We start from the raw sequence: 18,943 nt of genomic DNA, 5'->3' as shown, positions 1-18,943 counted from the left end.
AGGCTAGAGGGCTCCTGGACTGTTGCAACCCTCCCAGGGAACAAGAGCTACACTTTTATTTATTAAAGTTTATTCCTCCTGCTCCTCCTCCAATGGGGACTGCAGCCTTGAACGATAATTCGGAATGTCGCAAGGTCGACCAAGCCGCTCGGAGGCTGTCGAGCAAAAGGTATACATTTTTAGGACATACATCTCCCGCTAATACAGGCCCTTGGGCCCAACAAGCAATGCAGCATCCTGAAAACTTTTCATTGAAAATGCGAAGAGAGGTAACAATAGGAATATATAAACTAAGGCTCCGAATATCTGCAGGCAGAAAACGCCGGCACAAGTAATACATAAGAAAATCATAAGTTTTCAATCTGCTGAAAATCCACGTTAGCGCCCCAATCAGGGCACCTCGAGCAATCCTGTGGACCACTCCTGCTTTACGATATACGAGATAAAGCACTGGATATATGTACGAAATTATGATCAGATATATTTTTGAGACATCTGTTTCTCGTGGATAAGCTAGAGATAAACGGTGATCACTCGCGCACAACCCTTGGTGCAGAGAAGGGGCGCCTCTCTCATGGACACTGCAATGCTGGTCCGCCCGGACAACATCCTCGTTGAACATCACGGAAGTGAGGGAGTTTTCAGTTGCGACACACTACGCCGAGCAAGACTCCAGCGCCTCGCATGCGCGAGGTGCGGGGTACAAGCTTTCCCCTGGTCTGGTGCTCGGCTTGTTTAGGGTGAAATGCTTGGGAAATGGGTCTTTGACCCCACCTCGAGCAAACGAAAACACCTCGTGCCATGGCGCTCTTTGGCCAAAGATACCCTTGCGCCATAAAAATTCATCATCATCATCATCATCAAGACTCCAGCGACGCAGTGCACCTGTAAAGCGAGCTGTTGGTACACACGGAACCGATTTTCATTTAACTTAGGATCATCCGCTTGCCACAGCTGTACGAAACTTTTACTCCTACGGCGGTATAAAGCCAATGTGAATAAAAACAACTGCCCTTTGGTAAGGCTGTCAGGATTACAATACAAAGAGCCAAAGTACTCTACACGAACTACATTAAAATGGTTCGTACCTCAGATCCGAACAAATTATGGTTATCAGTCGTTGAGCTACATTCTCCCACATCAACTAAACAAGGAGTCCGAACTGATGTATAGCTAATGCCACATCGGTTATGTTTGTGATGTTTTTCTCTGAAAGTGTTAGGTTGTGCACCACTGCAATGCCTCTGGGTGATGCGTCGGCCTCGTCAAGCCTTCTCACTGGTTTTTCGTCGGCGCACCCAACATCGCCATGATGTTAAATAAACATGATTCTGATAAGGACGCCGGCTACCACTTGTTGCATATACAGCGAGAAACGCAAAGCAACTGAAACACTGGCAGATAAGTGAAAAGCGACAAATGGAACGGCACATAGTACACAAACAGGCAGAGACAAAGCGAGCATCGAATGCGCGGAGCAGGAACTAGCACGTGTGTATATGCTGTGATTCTGCTCATATCCGGTCAGATACAACAAATGCTCCGCACAATAGGCAGCCTCCGTGGAACGGAGAGGCTGCGTTTTCGCCGTTGGGCGGCCTCGAGCGCAACCTCTCTCGCACTTCCGCACGTTTGCGCCTTTGCGTGACGTGGGTGCACGTGCACCGCCGACACTGATCTTAGTACGCGGGCAGCCACTTGAAGCGATAAGTCGGCGACGAGGTCTTGCTGCACCGAGCGGACGCGCTCCCTCTCCAGGCGGGGAGGAAGGGTAGCCGCCGTGTCTCTTTCGAGCAGCTGACGCAGCCGGACAAAAGTGCGACCAAGAGGCTAGCACATTGAAGCAAAACCTACTACATATTATACCTTAACTCAGTACCCACACGAACTGTAGACGGCCGAAAACAGCGAAATTCCAAGCCTTTCACCCACCCCAGCGGCGAAGGAATGATAGCGATGGCATGACGTACCAAATCCGAGAACGAATTCAGTCAACTCAAGAGTTTCAGGTGTTCAGTAAGCCGAACAGAACGGTGTCACCGTGTATCGGAAAACGTCAGGACCTACAAGGACCATCCACGGCCACCGAGATTTCTTCAGCGATAGTCCATCTCAGGAGTCCTACGCAGCGCTGCCAATGCTATTAGCGTGCAGAGACTTCCACTGCGGAATACAGTACAGTGTAAAGGCACGGCCGCTAGATACAAAGCGCAAAGCGAGGTGCGGCCCGCCACGTCGCACAGAAACGGCGTCTTGGGCCTAGTTCTCCGTGCGCCCGCCGCGGCGCCACTGCTCGGGGACAACTGCTCGCAGGGAAACGCCGCAACAGCTGCGTCGGAACGCCCGTTGCTCACTCCTTGAGGCGTAAACAGTGCGCTTCCTAGTTGCTCATTAAAGACTGCATTTTTAAGTAGTCATTGAAAACGCCGATTATGTCACAATCACCGCAGCAGGTAGAAAGTGTATGCCTGAACGCTGTCCATAACGGCCGCCTATACGATGCACGACCGGGCGAGCGGCTGTACCTCAGGATGTTGCATTAATGCGCCTGAAGCTTTCCATCTACTTTTAAGGCGTAAGCCTTAAAAGTAGATCGTAGTGAAATACCTAGGATTATACTTTGACAGTGCTCTTTCATGGAATGATCCCTTGTCCCACGTTTGTAAAAATCTCCGAACCGTCTCCTGTGTGCTTTACAACATCAGGTACTACATGCCGCTTTCAATACGCAAAGTTATCGTAAACGCCCTTGGTTTTAGCGTACTGCGCTATGGCATAACGATTTATGGTCACTGTGCAGTTCGCTGGGAGTGCAGGATTAATTCTATCCTACGATCTTTGTTAAAAAATATCGGCTATGATTTAGGCCTTCCGTCCAATTCTGATCTCGTTAAGGTATTTTCTCTACCTGATTTTGATCGCCTTCTGATGGAAACGATCGTCCTGAAACATTTCTGGCTTAGTAGCTATAAGATTCCGTATGTTCCCACACGGTCTCTTCGACCGAAGGAACCTTTTTGTATTCCCCGACGGTCTACAAGATATGGGCGTGTAAGAGATAATTACGTTCCCTTTCACTCAACAGGTTACCTCCAAGTGTTCGCCGGGCAAAAACGAAATATAAAATAAAAAAGACGCTGCGATACGTTATTTAGAGGGTTTACGACATCATACTCATGTGCGCTACCACCTGTCAAGTAAATCCCGTGATTTCATTGGTTACTGCTTTATTTATGGCATTGATCTGAGGTATTGTCTTGCCACTTTGGTTTTTCTTCCTTGCAATTTAATCTGATCAGGATTTTTTTTTCTACATGTAACATGAGTCTTGTGTCTATTTTGTTCTCACCACCATACTAATTTGATGTCTTTATTTTTAATGTGCTTTTTTTTGCCTGTGTGAATGTCTGCGCGGTTCCGCTGCCTGTCGGGCTCTGCCACTCAAGCCCTATGAGGCTTTGGAAGGCCGTATTTCTGTTTTTTAATATTTGGCGCAATAAAGTATTATTATTATTATTATTTTATGGCTCATGACTCGCCAGCGTGTCCGTCCGTCTATGCGTCCGCGGCAGCTGTCATTAATGGTTACTTGAAAAATCAGTAATGTTAGTTAATGGTGTAGTAGTAGATGTACGAACAGTAATGTTGGTTAGTTAATGATACCCACTAAACGCGCACACTGCGCATGCGCAATCCTCAGGTGGTTTAACAACGGCGCATGTACACTGACGTCAAAAGTTTGCACAATGGTCGTATCACCCAGAGCTCTCTCAGGTGCTCTCTGAACGTTGATCGAGGAAGGATGCAGCTCACGCGCGCTCCAATGTCGCCCGCTACGAAACGCGCTCGCGATGCCGTACGGAAACGTTCAATAGTCGCCAAACGATCTTCAACAGTCGCCAAGCAGAGGGCACCGACAGAGGCGGTTAAAGGCTTTCGCCTCTTCGCACTTGAGATCGTCAAAGTGCTCCCTGATTTTTATTCACTGCTCGCTACCCCATGTAGACGGTGAATGAGACGGACACGCACAGCTGGTCGCACGCAGTAAATTTCCGCTTCGTGTCACGTCGAATTTTGGCTCTTATATACACAAGTTATTGCAATTTATAAAAAAAAAGATCATTATAGCTGAAGTTGTGGAACTTCATAAGCCCACCTGCAGCCGAGAAAACCACAAAGTACTTGACACTTTTATTGTATGGTCATACAAGAAAGGAAGGAACCATTCACAGACGATGAACCTTCCTTGACGTTACTTTTTGTAGTCATTCTCTGCAAAATGCAAAGAACATACCAGAGACCTGTCGCTTGGCGCCCACTTGTACCTTTCCCTGACAGTCATTGGCGAGCGATATTTTCAGCCACGCTTCTCGACGCTGTAGTTCAAAGGGAAACTCATGATATCTCACAGTTGGCTGTTTTCTGGAGTTTGTGACGGACAGTGGCACACAGCAGATGCGCGGCATCGTGCCCCATACACGTCACTGACCTCCACACACGCATGCGCGAAAAGCCCAAAGCGTGCACGGCAGACACGAGGCAAACATTCATTCACGCGCACACGAGAAGTCCAAATCCAGCACCGCAGACGCGAGGCAAGCGTGCTCCCTCACGCGCACAGCAGAAAATCCAAAGAAAGCACTGCAGACATGAGGAACGTGAGTAGTAGTAGTAGTGGTGGTTTTTATTTTGCATTGAATATGGAAGGCAAACGCGGTTTTACACGACGCAAACGCGGTTTTACACGAGGCAACCGCGTTCGAACACGACGAAGCAAGGAGCGCTTCGGGAGTCCACTCCCGGGACCTGTCCCCGAACAGTGGCGCCCCCACCGAAAACAGCGGCCGCGACTGTAAACTCAGCCAGGACATGCTCACCCATTGTGGGCGGCGCGACGTGGCTGGCCGCACCTCGCTTTGCGCTTTGCATCAAGCGGCCGTGGTAAAGGTATCCTTGATTGCAAAATCACGATATGTACAGTATGTGTCATACTTAGGGGGACACGGCTACGCAAGCGCTGCCGCCGACAGCCGGCGAGATGGCGACAAAGGCGCATGCGCAGTAAGCACGCCCGACTGGTCTTTCCGCGCATGCCCCTGGTGCCGCCCATTCTCATGCGGCACCGCTACGCGAAGCGCTGCCACGCGCAGCCGTGAAGCATGACACATACCGCACAAGTGCGGTTTGTAATGACGTTGGTGGGCTTGTTTGTATGTGCGCAAAAGAAACGCAGCTTTACGCGATTTAATGTTCATTTTTCAAAATATTTTTGGTTCAAGAGCAGTAACATTTAAACATAGTTATTTACTTTCTTCCTTGTTTCCCAGTAAACAACGCCATAAAAATACATCGTTTATTATATATTTCAGCCCAGTGTTTAAGCGTGGGTAGAAGAAAATTGATATAAAACTACCACTGTAGGGCTAATGTTGATTCGGTGTTTCCCTATGGTTTGTAGAAAGCGTTTTTTTTTTCCTATCTCCATTCGCGGCGTCGCAGATTTTGTAGGGACGCGTCTGCTCGCGGGAAGACGATGCGCGCAGGAACACATTTAAGAACTGGGCGCTCTCCTGATTGGTCGAGAAGGTCTGTAGCTTCCATAGTGCTGTAAGCTAGTGTCGAGATGGAGATGGATCGGGGGGAGGAGGGGATAAGGTCCGTCATATGTTTGCTCATACCAATCGACCAGCTAATGGGGAAACCACTGGACAACGCAGTTCGAAAACCGAGACGAACACGGGTTCTTCTCGCCTCTTTCTCTGCGTTTCTCGCCTCCTTTTAGCTGCCCAGTTACGCCGCACTCAAATGCCCCATACTTCGGCTCAGTTCTCTCGGCTAATTAGAACTCGCTTTTATGAAGGCCCTCCTTGCAGATGACAGTGGTTTGTTTCTTTCTTTTTCTTTGAATTCCTACTGCATAAACCAGTCTAGCACAAACGCCAAGAGGGTTATCGTGCGAAGACGACCTTGACTTGCAAACTAAGTGAGAAACTAGACCAACTGGCGGGATTTTGGAAAACGCTGTTGAGAGGACCAGAAATAACTGTGCAAGGTGTACATGCACACCCTGCACAGTGCACACCTTGCAAAGTTATCTCGGGTCCTCTCAACAGCGTTTTCCAGCATCCCGCCAGTTGGTCCACTTTCTCACTTAGTTTGCAAGTCAAGGTCGTCTTCGCACCCATGGCTGGAGGTGCTTGGCCTCATCGTTAGACTTTAATTTCATACGGCGAAACTCAGGCGAGAGGACTATCAGCGCGCTACGCCTCGTTGAGAACACGTCTTACAAACTCCCAAAAGTGAAGGCACGTTCGGAATCTGGGAATGGGGACCAGGCTCTATGATCAGCTGAAACTGACAGTACCTGGGCCAGTGGAACGCTGCTACAGAAAAAGTAAATGCGCGATTAACTTAAAATAAGCAGCTATTTTCGCGCTTAATTTGTACTAACCGCACAAAGCACTGCAGCAACGGTGAGACTGGATCGACTTTATCGGTCAATCGACACACACATTCTTTTTCTGCAACACAACAACCTCCATTTATTCCATGGAGGAGAAAGGCGGCATGCTGCTACGTCACTGACCACAGAAAGTCAGAAAACTGCCCACCCCGTCTCCCAGACCCCCCACGAGCGTCCCGCTCCTCCCCTTTCTCCTTCCTCTCAGACACCACTTTCCGGGGGAGGAATGCAATCCCCTTCGAGGTTATCTTGCCGGGAGGTACGGCGCGTCCAGCGCCTACTTGTCGCAAGGTAAATGGGCAATGCCCGGTGCGGCTACCGCCTCCCGTGTCAACAATCACTTGTGTCAAACATTTAGCTTATTTTATTATAGACGTAACATGGCACGATGCTGCGGCTTGTGAAATTCAAATGTCAGCTGAAGACAGACACCGTCGGCTTTGCGATACATAAATCACTTGGCCTTCTTGACACACTTAAAGAAATTATATATAATTAGATCAGTTGCAATCAACTCCATCCCCGTTTGAAAAAACACATTACGATAAACAAGCACACTGCACATGACTGCAGCTTGCCGCCCATTTTATCTCTGTGACCTTTGGCTCGAATGTAAAGGGAAGCTTGGATCTAAATTGTTCCAGCGACGGCATTGGTTTCAACTACAATACCAATGGAAGCATTGTACGTTCTCCCGCCACCCGAGAAAAAAAAAAAAGAGGAAATGATGAAATACAGGAAAGCGGACGTCATCCATCAAAATTATTGAGGAGAAGCGCTTACGGCTAGAAACTGTACCGACTGACGACTGCACTTTTCGCCCTCGCACGTGTGAAATGCGCGAAGGAAATTCGTATCGTACGTAGGCCGTTATCGGTTACATGAATGAAACGAGAACGTCGAAAAGCTGCGGGAAATCAATATATGGTCGTCGATGTCAGTGCACGTTAAAGAACACCAGGTGCTGGAAATTTGTCCAGAGCACTCCACTACAGCGCCCCTCTCTCTCTTTCTTCTTGCACTCCCTCCTTCATATCTTTCTTCGCTGCGCGGTTTGAGTGTCCACTGAGAAATGAGGACAGTTAGGGCACATTCACACCTGTGAGTCGTAGACGCGCCACGGATTTCGGCCATTAGTTACGGTTCCGGAGCGCTGGGAAAGCAGAGAGGGACCGAAACGAATCGGTCAAAACCAATCGTGCGACGTCCGCCACTCGCATCTGCGATTTTTTTTTTTTTTTGCGTACTACGTCAGAGATTTAGCATAGCGTGATACGCTACCGCGAACTGGTTCCTCAAGACGATAGCTACGCATGCGCAGATCACCCTGAGGAGCGCACACTTGCCACTGCGCAGGCCCAGCTGAGTTCCCGCTGAAGCAGATCACGGTAGCGGATAGCGCTATGCTAAGTCTCTCCAACGGATAATACAGATATTGTGGCATAGCGGAGACGAATACTATAGTAGGAAAAACAGCAGCTGGTAACAGTGGTCCACGGTCAGCGGCGTCCTGTATTACTTCAGCGACCAATCACAACAATGAACAAACTCAATTTTTAATGTTGGACTGTACCAAACAAGCTACACGGAACAATTCAGGGAGGAATTTTGTTCGGCGGTCCTGAATGTGGGCGGAGCTTCACTGCAGACTTGAGTTGTATTCGAATTATAGCGTAGATGTGTACCGGATGCGGACACCTACTGCGCACGCGCAGTGGTAGGGGCGGGGCCAAATGGAGTACGGCCAAAGGCAGCGAGGCATGTTTAACCGGCTTATCGCCACCTGCACCTCAGAAGCTGCGCGCTGCTCGCCAAAATGGCACCGTTCACGTCACGCGAATACAAGGACTTTTAACGACTAATGTGCACCTGGAACAATTAACCAACTAATTAGACTTATGCAAAACACATAGAAATATAAAATCACCAATAAATAAAAAGTAATGAAATGCATTAAGAGGACAGACATGTCCAAAATTTCTATCGTACAATGGCGAGAATAGGAACAGCTGATGAGGGACGTCATTTTACTCGACTCGGTTAATGGTTCATTGAATCTACATTTAAATGCCGCCGAAAAACTGCGAGAGAGTAGGACGAGGAAACGGCTTGTCCGCGTGTTTTTACGAACGTCCAGCTGCTAAAAAAGTGAGACGTGTCACGGAAGCGTGAATTTTAATTTAGTGTAAGCACAAGAAAACGTTAATTAGCTAATATTATTTATTATTTGCCTGCACAATACTGCGGACATGAGCTCCACGCACGGGTTGGGACTGGGAATCATACAACATAGGAGCAAGTACAGTCAGTTGAACTTTACTTCACCTCAAATATGTCCAGTGCTAAGTTATGAATAGCCTCACACAGCCTTACAAATGACAAGTGCGCACATCCCTTTCAAAGGATTGCACTGAAATTAGAAACATTATAAAAAAAAAGTGAAATACAAGTCGCAGAAAGTCTTAGAGCGAGGCACGAGATGCTGCAATGCTACGCAAATGTGATAACTGGGTTATGCTGGTTATGCGCATCCGCTGAGCACCGCAAGATCCGGCACTGTATACCCTCTCGCCCTTTATTTAAAGGATGTTTCAACGGAGCGGCATCTTTTACGAAGGGGGTTACACCAGTTGCTTAGCTACTTGCGCTGCCGAAGACGAGTCGTTTTGCAGCATGGGGAAAGTACACAAAATGCTTACTCCTCCAACTTCCGGTAGCCTGCCCGAAAAGCGACAATGTACAACGTATGCCGTGTAAGCCACAACACAGCTGACCATGCTAAGTAAGTGGTGATGGCTTGAATTAAGCACACACAGCAGCTAAGGAGACTCAACAAGCAAGCGCACGCGTCCATACACAAAGGAACATACGATTTGTGCACATGCGCAAAAGATGTGCATTCGGCAAGTTTATATACCACAGTCATCCGAGCTACCGGTTAGAGCCGATGGCGCTCAGCCGTTGAGCAAGGATATTTTCCTTTTGTTATAAACCCGCGACCGCTTAAACGGTAAGTACAATGTATCAAGCTCAGAACATCTCTAGAGACCAAGGTCACGTTGATTCGCACCATATTACGTGCATTCTGTATCAAGACCTCTTGAAAAAGCTTGAAGGCCCTTTCTCACTCGTAACAGGGCTACGGGGATGATATCTGCAAAGTGCACCTACACGGAAAAGTCACGAGTGTTCTTATTATCTAAACACAATCGACGTTGAAACTGAGTCAGCATTGGCGGTGTTCCAGTACTCAAGCCTTTTTAAGGTGCAAATCGGTTAACACAGTGTTCGCTTAAGTACCGATGCCGTCGTACAAGTGCACGTAACATACTTCCCAATCTCTGCCAGACAAAACGTGAGTGGAGTTTTAAGCCCGCAGCGTAGCTTCCGGCGAGCAAGCAGAGAGCAAGGACATCAACAGCCCCTAATGGGACTCGTTTCCTTCAATACTTGTTCCTACAAACTTGCACACTGGAAAGCGCAGGTGTGCAAAGTAAAGCCCAGATGGTTAGGTACATAAAAGCAGGGCAAGATGCGCCCATCAATGCTACACAATTGGCGTTCTCTCCGAGCAAAAAATTCGTCCCGCTCACGGTATGGAAGGAAACTGCGAAACGAGAGAGGCCGGTACACTGCCGGAAATACGTGGCGATAACCTTAAGTGGTATGCTCAAGACATTCATACTCTTTGCACAACTACTACACCCTGGCCACATCAAAGAGTCGGTGCCGACAATTTCCTCACCCACCCACAGGACAGGGAAAGTCACACACGGCAGCGACGATTTGACGATGCTTCTAGAGGGGTGCCCAAGCGGTGATGACCGAAAGAACCGAATTAATTTGTACAGGCCCCATTCCAAGCGGGCCGAAGACGGTCACTAAACCCGCCACAGACAGCTTGACCTTGCGCGCGGGAGCCAGCTTTAGCTGCTCCATCGTTGCTCAAATTACAGCCGTAGCTCGTACCCTCGCGCAGCTCATTCATATTTCACCACTACGCCGCAATCTTGTGGAGTCAATTACGCCTGTTGCCATCATGTAGGATCACGTCAGTGCATAATACGCGAATACAGAACGCATATTGTGCACCGTGCTTATACTGCACAACGATTCTTTCCATTAAATATAAGCAAAGGGCGCATCGAGCACGGTACATTGGCTTGCCTGTTTTCACAGGCGAGTAGGAAAGCGATGTGGTGCTGGTGAGGGCGACAGATGTGCCGTTTTCCTCGTCTACGCTGGGTTGGAGACCGCCTACAGAGTGAACTTTTAGCCCATTCTACGAGGTATGATCCCGTGAACGCACCTGCTGGCTAGATATGAGTATCCGGGAACGGTAATGTATGTGCCCTATCGAATCGCTCAAGAAAAACAACAAAAAAAGCTGCACACTATTGGGGATATTTACTTATAGGACTTTATATCTGAAACGTAAATATGCTGAATGAATACTGTACCCGAGTAGTGTCCCAAATCAAAATATAAACACATCCAACCTGAGGAGAACTATTTGCCCAACTTGCCATTCTGGTCACGGTTCGCAAGATGAATTCCTTCCCTAGTCTACATTTGCAATACTACCGAGGGCTTTCGTGGCGCTGCTTATACGCCCTTTTTGATGCTTTTAATGCGGCACAATCTAATTCTGCATAATGTTGTAAATGACGAACTGAAGAGAGGTGAGTAAAAAAGCGGTATAGAGTTTTGAATGCGGAAATCAGCAACGAGCCGTTTGTTAGCACAGCATTCCTTAGCCACTTGAGCCGCAGCGTATGCATTAGCGAACAAAAGAACAAAGTAGCAAAAGTACCATCCCCACGGAAAACCACGGGAGTGCCAGCGACTAACTAGCAGTTGAATTCATTCTACATGGGACTATTACACGTGCACGGAATACACGCGCTCTTTATTTCCGCGTTATCGTACGTCAGATAGAAAGCTGCCGAAGTACGATCTCGTCTGGTGTGTGGGGTTTAGCGCCCCGAACCTCAACACAAGCAACGAAGCAATGGAAGGCACGCGCAGCCCATGGGCAGCTTTGCTTTTCGTCGAAACGTGGCCGGCGCGGCGGGAATTTGATTCCGCGAGCTTGGACTCGGCAGCAAAACGCCGCAACTACTGAGTCACAGCATTTCCGCTCTTTCAACACTGCATGCAAGTCATACGTTACACAGAGCGCATATCTGAACATATGGCAACGCCAAAATATCCATTACCACACGACTGTCGAGACCGCTAGTCGGACATGCGACCTCGACAGAGATTTTAGTAAGGCCGTTTTCACAGTGCTGGGAAAGGCTCCAGCGTGAACAAGAAACAGGGGAGCAAAGAAAAGATCAGGAGACGACAGAGACATGCACCGACTTTTAGTGTCGCTTCGTGTTCCTTTATTCGCGTCCTTGTGCCTTGTTCGCCTTTCCCAATAGAGAAGAACCAAACTGCACAACCAACTCTTTAGTTTCCACAAATAAACGCGGTGGGCAGCGGCTCTGTGGCCCGTGAATGAGAGAAGCCATCAGCAAGAAATCGCGTTGCACCCCCGGAATCGAACTTAAACAACGGCCGAAGGCAGTCCGCGAGAGCGTATACACGCGCTGAATCGGCGCCCTATATATGTGAAGAGTGAGGCGGTGCGCGAAACTTCACTCGTGGCAGGGACGAAAAGGCAGACAGAACTTTTCATCCGCATGCTCACGTGGGCAGCGCCCAGCGACTGTTTTTGCTTGCTGAACCACGGCCAGGACAAAAATCTTGACACACGCATTATTGGCCTAGCAAACAAAGGTGTCCGCAAGGCTCTCCACCGACACAAGCCTTCGGGGAAGCCAGCCCTACAGAGACCGCGGGGAGCTCCTTAGAGTCAAAACAATCTGCTGCGCAGCGAGTAGGAGTAGAGTAAGAAGACATTTTAAAGGCGCACTAAGCTCCTACGTGCGAGCGTGTGCAGCGCGGCAGCACTCGCAGCACCGCCTCGTGATAGCCACTTTAGCTACGCGCATCCGCTGGGAGGGCCAGGCGACGCTGACGGGCCGATTGGCGCTTCCATCGTATTCGAGACATGACAGGGAGATTGGCGCTTACACGCCTCGTTCGCAGCGAATTCCGCGAAAACCGCCCAGCGGTAGGCAGTCCCACCGAGCCAAACTGTCTGCAGCTTATCTAGCTGCGCACGTTGTGCATTATTTGGCGATCACTGATTACAGGCGCTTGTTTTGATATGTGTACGCCTGCAACAGCGATCGAATCGGATGTCTCAGCTACACTGCAGTTCTTGCCTTGCAGGAAAGCTGACTTGAAGGGTTTGGTCCGCCGTCCACGCGTTGTTGTTAAAAACATTACAACCTCTACTCTGGCGCTTTTTAATTCTTCACTGCAGTCGAATAACGGGGCCCGTCGCCATTACTTCCCCGTTTGTTCAGTGCGAAACTAGTATTTTACAGCGCAGCTGTTACTGGCTCGTTAGCGAGTACAGCGTCGTCGATGGTGTTGGAGCAAATCACCTAACCACCCCGTGCACGTGCTTCGCGTTACCTTTTATCGTCTTCGGCGGGGGCGCGCGTCCGTCGATCCTTCACCGCGATCGGGTGACAACTCCGTGCTCGCAGGCCCTGCCTCCGTTTCGCTTCCGCCGAAACGATGCCGCCGTGACGAGGATCAGCACCGAAATCTTCGGCTCAGCAGCCTAGCACCACGGTGGTGCTACGAATGCTAAGCCGAAGGTCTCGTGATTGATTCCGGTCACGGTGGCATCGTTTCAATGGCGGCGAAATGCAAAACTATACCCGTGCACAGTGATGTCGGCGCGCGTTGAAGAAACCTAGGCGGTCGGACTTAACCCGCAGCCGTACACTGCACAGCGTGCCTCATATATACGCCCTAGTGTAGCCCTGGCACGCAAGTCCATCCAGCAATCAGACTCTCGTCTTCTGCTGCGGAGCTCCAGGACACCATAAACGTACTGTCGGGGGCACCTGGCATATGAGATCACCGCTCCCCTTCTCTGAGCAAAAGAGAACGATCTCGATCAGCCCATATATTCGTGATGTGCGCATACTTGCAGTTCAACTAAAGCATTTTGGCGCGTATAGAAGATCGCGCCAATTCCCCTTCTTTTAACTTGCTAAGTGAAATGCACCAGCAGCCCCACACAGCAACACTGACCCGCCATTGTATACGAGTTTACGTGCCAAACATCCCATGAGGCACACTATACAGTGCCAAGGCTCCAAAGTAATTTCGAACACCTCGGGTTCTTTAACGTGCACCGAAATGCCACTACACGCGGCCGGTTTCGCATTTAGACAACATCAGAACGAGAACCCGACAAACTCGGAGCTCAGCAGCCGGACGCCACACCTCACCGACGTGGAGATGGTGCATGCCCTAGCGTAGCGCACTAGTGCTTCGGACATTAGCCGTTTTTGCAGCAGGCACACAATTTAAAGCGCTACACTATTCCACAAAATTATATGTGTACTATGTCCGTCACAGACCGCCAGGCTTGATGTGAGGCGCGGGCACAGCCTGCGCACGGGCCTGGCAACGCGCGCATTGCCCACTGAGTATGCGGTATGAAATACTTTAGTTGGTTTGGTTTTGTGGGGTTTAACGTCCCAAAGCGACTAAGGCTATGAGAGACGCCGTAGTGAAGGGCTCCAGAAATTTCGACCACCTGGGGTTCTTTACGTGCACTGACATCGCACAGTACACGGGCCTCTAGAATTTCTCCTCCAAAGAAATTCTAGCCGCCGCGGCCGGGATCGAACCCGCGTCTTTTGGGTCAGCGGCCGAGCACCAAATACTTTAGTTTTACGCACTGCGTATGCGTGAGCAGTATCTAGTCGCTGCTCTTTAAGCTCCGGAAAGCACCCTCAGACTTGTTAACTTTCGCCGTGCAACTCCACAGCCGAGCGTGTGCAATGCAGGTTATTTGGAATGCGCACGATGGGTAACGCTGCGCACTCAGTTTGCGCTCGCCCCGCATAAAACGCGGCATTAAGTAAGCAGCGCGAAAAAGACGAGGGCGATAGGATACACCGAAATGACCAGACCGTTCTTTTGAAGTGATAGCTTCACTCTGCTAGGCGAAGCCGGGTATCGCCGTGTGTGCAACCTGACCTTCAGGAGAGCTGCGGGGGCTCTGGTCTGACGTCACCACCTAGGTCACGTGATCTTGTGACGTCACCAAAACCTGCCCATCGGATTGCGAGCAAACTGTCCGCCGTGGCAAGTGGTAATTAAATTAATTATTGACCGTGAGAGGTTGCTCGGGAAGAGCAACCTGGATCTCATAAGCCCCACCCGTTGCTACGCTTTTTAAACAGCCACCTGCCGGGGCTCTGGCGCATCGCTTATCCTCTGCACCACTGCGCCAGGAGGGGTATGAGGACTCCCTGTGACCTAAAATCTGCGCGGTAATTTAAGGCCTTGATTTCTCCCTCTCGCGCATATATGTGGCAGTCTCCAAGGGCACCCCAAAAACAACTGCTGGCGTTGTGTTTCGCCTGTACGCTCCCTCCGCTGCATGTGGACCAAGGAGGGCGACGGCGAGCGAACACGGCGCGGGGCGTGACGGCGATGCGATCGTCGGCCCTGGGATGCGCCAACGAGCTGCCAAGGACGAGTCTGTTGTGGGCTCCTAGCGGCACGCGCCGAGCATCAGAGGCTCGAGCATCGCACTACACCACGCCGCGCAGCGCAGCTTTGTCAAGAGTGCCGGGAGGAACGGCTCGCGAGTCCGGCGAAGCCAAGCGCAGGCCCGCAGCGTCCGGCACATTTCGCAAACGTGGGCGCCCAACGAGCGCGACCTTTACGCGCATCCTGCAGAGGCCGAACGGCGTTTCGTCTCCCCGCCCTCCCCTCCCTCCGTCGGCCGTGCACTGATGGATATTGGCGTGTACGACACACTCCCCTGCGGTATACGCTCATGTTCAGAGAAGATGCTCTCGGGGCATTTGCTGACGGCCCGCTTCGCCAGAACCTCAAAGAAAATAGAATGCACCCGCCCGCGCGTTCTTTCTGCCCAAAACTAGAATTTCCGAAAACTGGTTGGGAAAGAGCCTGGGGCTGAAAGGTGACAAGAACAACGCGAGTCCTGCTGTGTCCATAAATAAGCTCAACATATTTAAGTTCGTCACCGACAAAAACGTCGGGAATTTTCCCAACTAGGAAAATCCGTGCCAGAGTTCAAAAATTCCCAAACGACTTACGCGACGGCTTCGGCATGCTCCGGCAGCGTAGCTTAAATACTTTATGGGACTGCATGCCCACAAATTCTGGACAAAAGCATTTCTCAACGGCAAATAGTTTATCACAGCAATTTTTGTCATATATTGCAAGATTTCACAATAACAATCAATATATCCGCTTATCTCTCCTCGGCAGGCTTGCATATTTTTGATATTAACGTTTTTGCTACCGCCAGAAACATTCGTCATTGTTTTTTCTTTTTTAACCACTCGATGCGAGCGGTGGAAAAACTAAAAAAAAAAAGATTTTGATATATGCTACGCATCGGAAGAATGGACCATCACCTTCAATATTTACACAACAGTACCTTACATCCTGGACATGCGGTAGCAGCACTCCTGCATCCACAATTCTGCCATATATTTTGGACGATATAAATGATATGGGACTAAATATTTTTCACTACTGCTCTTTGCTTTCCCTGATCTTTTTTGTTTGCAGATAGAATGCTTCAACGTTGTGGCCACAACTATGAACGCTGCTGCCATGTATTCGTGCACGCTTTCGGTCATATACGTTTCCTGGAGTTTCTCAATATTACCTAGAGGGAAAGCTGGCGTCACCACCAATGCGAATTAAACAGCCCCTTCATCCACCGCGGGCACGCCGGGAAGACGAGGTTTCTAATTAGGCTTGGCTATAGAGAGGCATCCGGAAGCTGTGCCGCGATGCCCTCCTCTGTGCGCAGGTTAAGTGATTTCAGTGGTACGTTTTTCTCTTCTTCAATAAATTTGTCACAAGTGTTAGCCTAATATGCAAGCTTTTACAGCATTTCTTCCGAGGTTTGCCTCGAGAAGAGACTTATTGTTACGGCTGATTTCACGTAGCATGCCCAACAATAGACAAGCCAAATACGAAACCTAATTTTTCTAGCATTCTTGCGCCTCTCCATGGTGTACGAAGTGCAGTGCCGCCTGCTTTCCCTCTATAGGTATTATTAGAAACTTTATGGCCTTGCTGCGCGTGGTCACTGCGGGCGGGTGATTCCTTTTCTATCTATATTTTTTTCAGCCCGAAGCATAGCTCATTTCCCCAGAATGCTGAACAAAAATATATACACAATAATTATTAGATGTTTTACTCGCCTGCCATGAATTCAGAGGGGAAAAAGCTTTCGCGTGAATAACTTAAGCCCGAACTTTATTTTTACTGTGAGAAAAAAAAAAACTGCCCGGCGTCGGCGGCGACGACTGTTTGAAGCATCGCATCAGGAGTGGCCGGAGCAACCGGCCGCTCCAGCGACCTGGTGGGTCATGCAGATCACGTGACCTTGTGACGTCATCACAACCTGCCCACACGATTGTGAGCAAATTGGCCACGGAGACAGGTGGCAGTTACATTACTGATTGCTCGCGAGAGGTTACTCGAGAAGAGCAACATGGGTCACACAAGGCCCACCGCTGGCAACACCTGTCATCGCAGGGCAGTGGCGCATCGCTCAACTGCTGCACTACTGTGACAGGAGGGGTATGAGGACTCCCAGGGATCTATAAATTAATGTAAAGTAGAGAATCTATATGGGAATTAACCCACTACGCTACCGCGTCGGCCCCGCCGCGGTGGCTCAGTGGTTGCGGCGCTCGGCTGCTGTCCCGAAAGACGCGGGTTCGATCCCGGCCGCGGCGGCTGAATTTCGATGAAGGCGAAATTCTAGAGGCCCGTGTGCTGTGCGATGTCAGTGCACGTTAAAGAACCCCAGGTGGTCGAAATTTCCGGAGCCCTTCACTACGGCGTCTCTCATAGCCTCAGTAGCTTTGGGACGTTAAACCCCAATAAACCAACCAACCAACCAACCAGCTACCGCGTCGTGCCCTTAAAGGGGAGCTCGAGTGCCCCCTCCAAATTTTTAGTTGCATGCTTGCTCCTCTGTAATGATGTATGCCATTAGAATGCATGGATCACGACGTGGTATTCACCTACGACCGCTGGATAATTTAGAATTGAAAATTGAATTTCTTCCCTCATAGTGCTTCGGTTTCATCAACCAAACGATGGCTGTGACATGTAAGAAGTGTTTAGGTTAAGTAAGGCATGAAAAAACCAATTGCAATATAACCACTGATACGTAGCTTGTTGAGATTCGAGCTCTTGAAGCAGGCTGACTTACGCTTTGTACTGAATTAAAACTAATATCAGCGATTATACTGCAGATTTTTTCATGTCTCACGTGACCTAAACACTTCTTGCGCGCCACAGCCATCGTTCGGTTGATCAAACCAAAACAGCATCAAGAAGATATGCAACTATAAATTATTCAGCGGTCGCGGGGGATGCCACGAGGTGACCTATGTATACTAAAGCCTAACGCACCATTTGAAAGAAGAAACATACAAGCAAAAAAGTGGCGTTTATGCTGTCAGGTAGCGGTGACGCAATCTAAGCAGCCAGGAAGGAAGTGAAAGTCTTCCAAAAGAAGCTCTTTACTGGGCTGACTTGCGACCACAGAAGACTACAATTCGGCGGCGTCAACAGCAACAAGCGTGCTCGGCGGTCGCCGAAAAACAGAATTACTGCCGCTCTCGGCGGCGCTGGATTTAAAGGGGCTCTTTGTGCATAGCTATGTAAACATCAGCGTGGGACTACAGTTGTCGTAATCGTCGCATTCCTGGTGGACTTTGCGCATGCACATGCAAATGATAAATGATGTAATATTATCTGGACGCACTCATTTAGGCAGCGGCGACTATTCGTCGGTGAGGGCAGTGAAACATTCAAGTCGCACTGGGTTTTGCCAGCGGCATTGGTTCTGCAAAAGATGTTGGTGTTGGTGTCATGGTGTTTAACGTCCCAAAGCGACTAAGGCTATGAGAGACGCCGTAGTGGAGGGCTCCGGAAATTTCGACCACCTGGGGTTCCTTAACGTGCACTGACATCGCACAGTATACGGGCCTCTAGAATTTCTCCTCCAAAGAAATTCAACCGCCGTGGCCGGGGTCGAACCCGCGTCTTTCGGGTCAGCAGCCAAGCACCATAACCACTGAGCCACCGCGGCGGCGGTTCTGCAAAAGGGTTCTACGAGCCGAAAGGAATGTATGTTCGACCTACACACGCACACATGCAGCGGAGAAGGCGTCGCATTCGGCACTTTTCTCGGCTCCTTTCGGGCAGTAAGCTTACTCTAGCGCCATCTTGTGATAATTTGAGTTCATGTAACGAGCCAACGAAAAGGGGCAAGAACATGGCAGCCAGTGACAGAACGCAACGCCTTTCACGACGTACACCTTGCTG

At 49.6% G+C, this 18,943-nt stretch overlaps 1 protein-coding gene across 2 annotated transcripts in view; it reads right to left on the bottom strand.

Moving 5' to 3' along the window:
* LOC149352041 (medium-chain acyl-CoA ligase ACSF2, mitochondrial-like) overlaps positions 1 to 18,943 on the bottom strand; it is a 106,783-nt gene that overhangs the window by 35,973 nt on the left and 51,867 nt on the right. The window contains exon 1 of one of the 2 annotated variants that reach the window (XM_089581275.1): positions 1,971 to 2,225. The exons of the other annotated variant lie outside the window; for it this stretch is intronic. The gene's annotated coding sequence lies outside the window, so the exon portion shown is untranslated. Of the gene's footprint in view, positions 1 to 1,970; positions 2,226 to 18,943 lie in introns of those variants that run through there. 2 annotated transcript variants of the gene reach the window in all.

Source organism: Amblyomma mixtum, chromosome 3 (genome assembly GCF_055824585.1).
Source record: "Amblyomma mixtum isolate Tamu chromosome 3, ASM5582458v1, whole genome shotgun sequence".
NCBI lineage: Eukaryota > Metazoa > Arthropoda > Arachnida > Ixodida > Ixodidae > Amblyomma > Amblyomma mixtum.
This window is presented reverse-complemented; position numbering and strand designations above follow the sequence as displayed.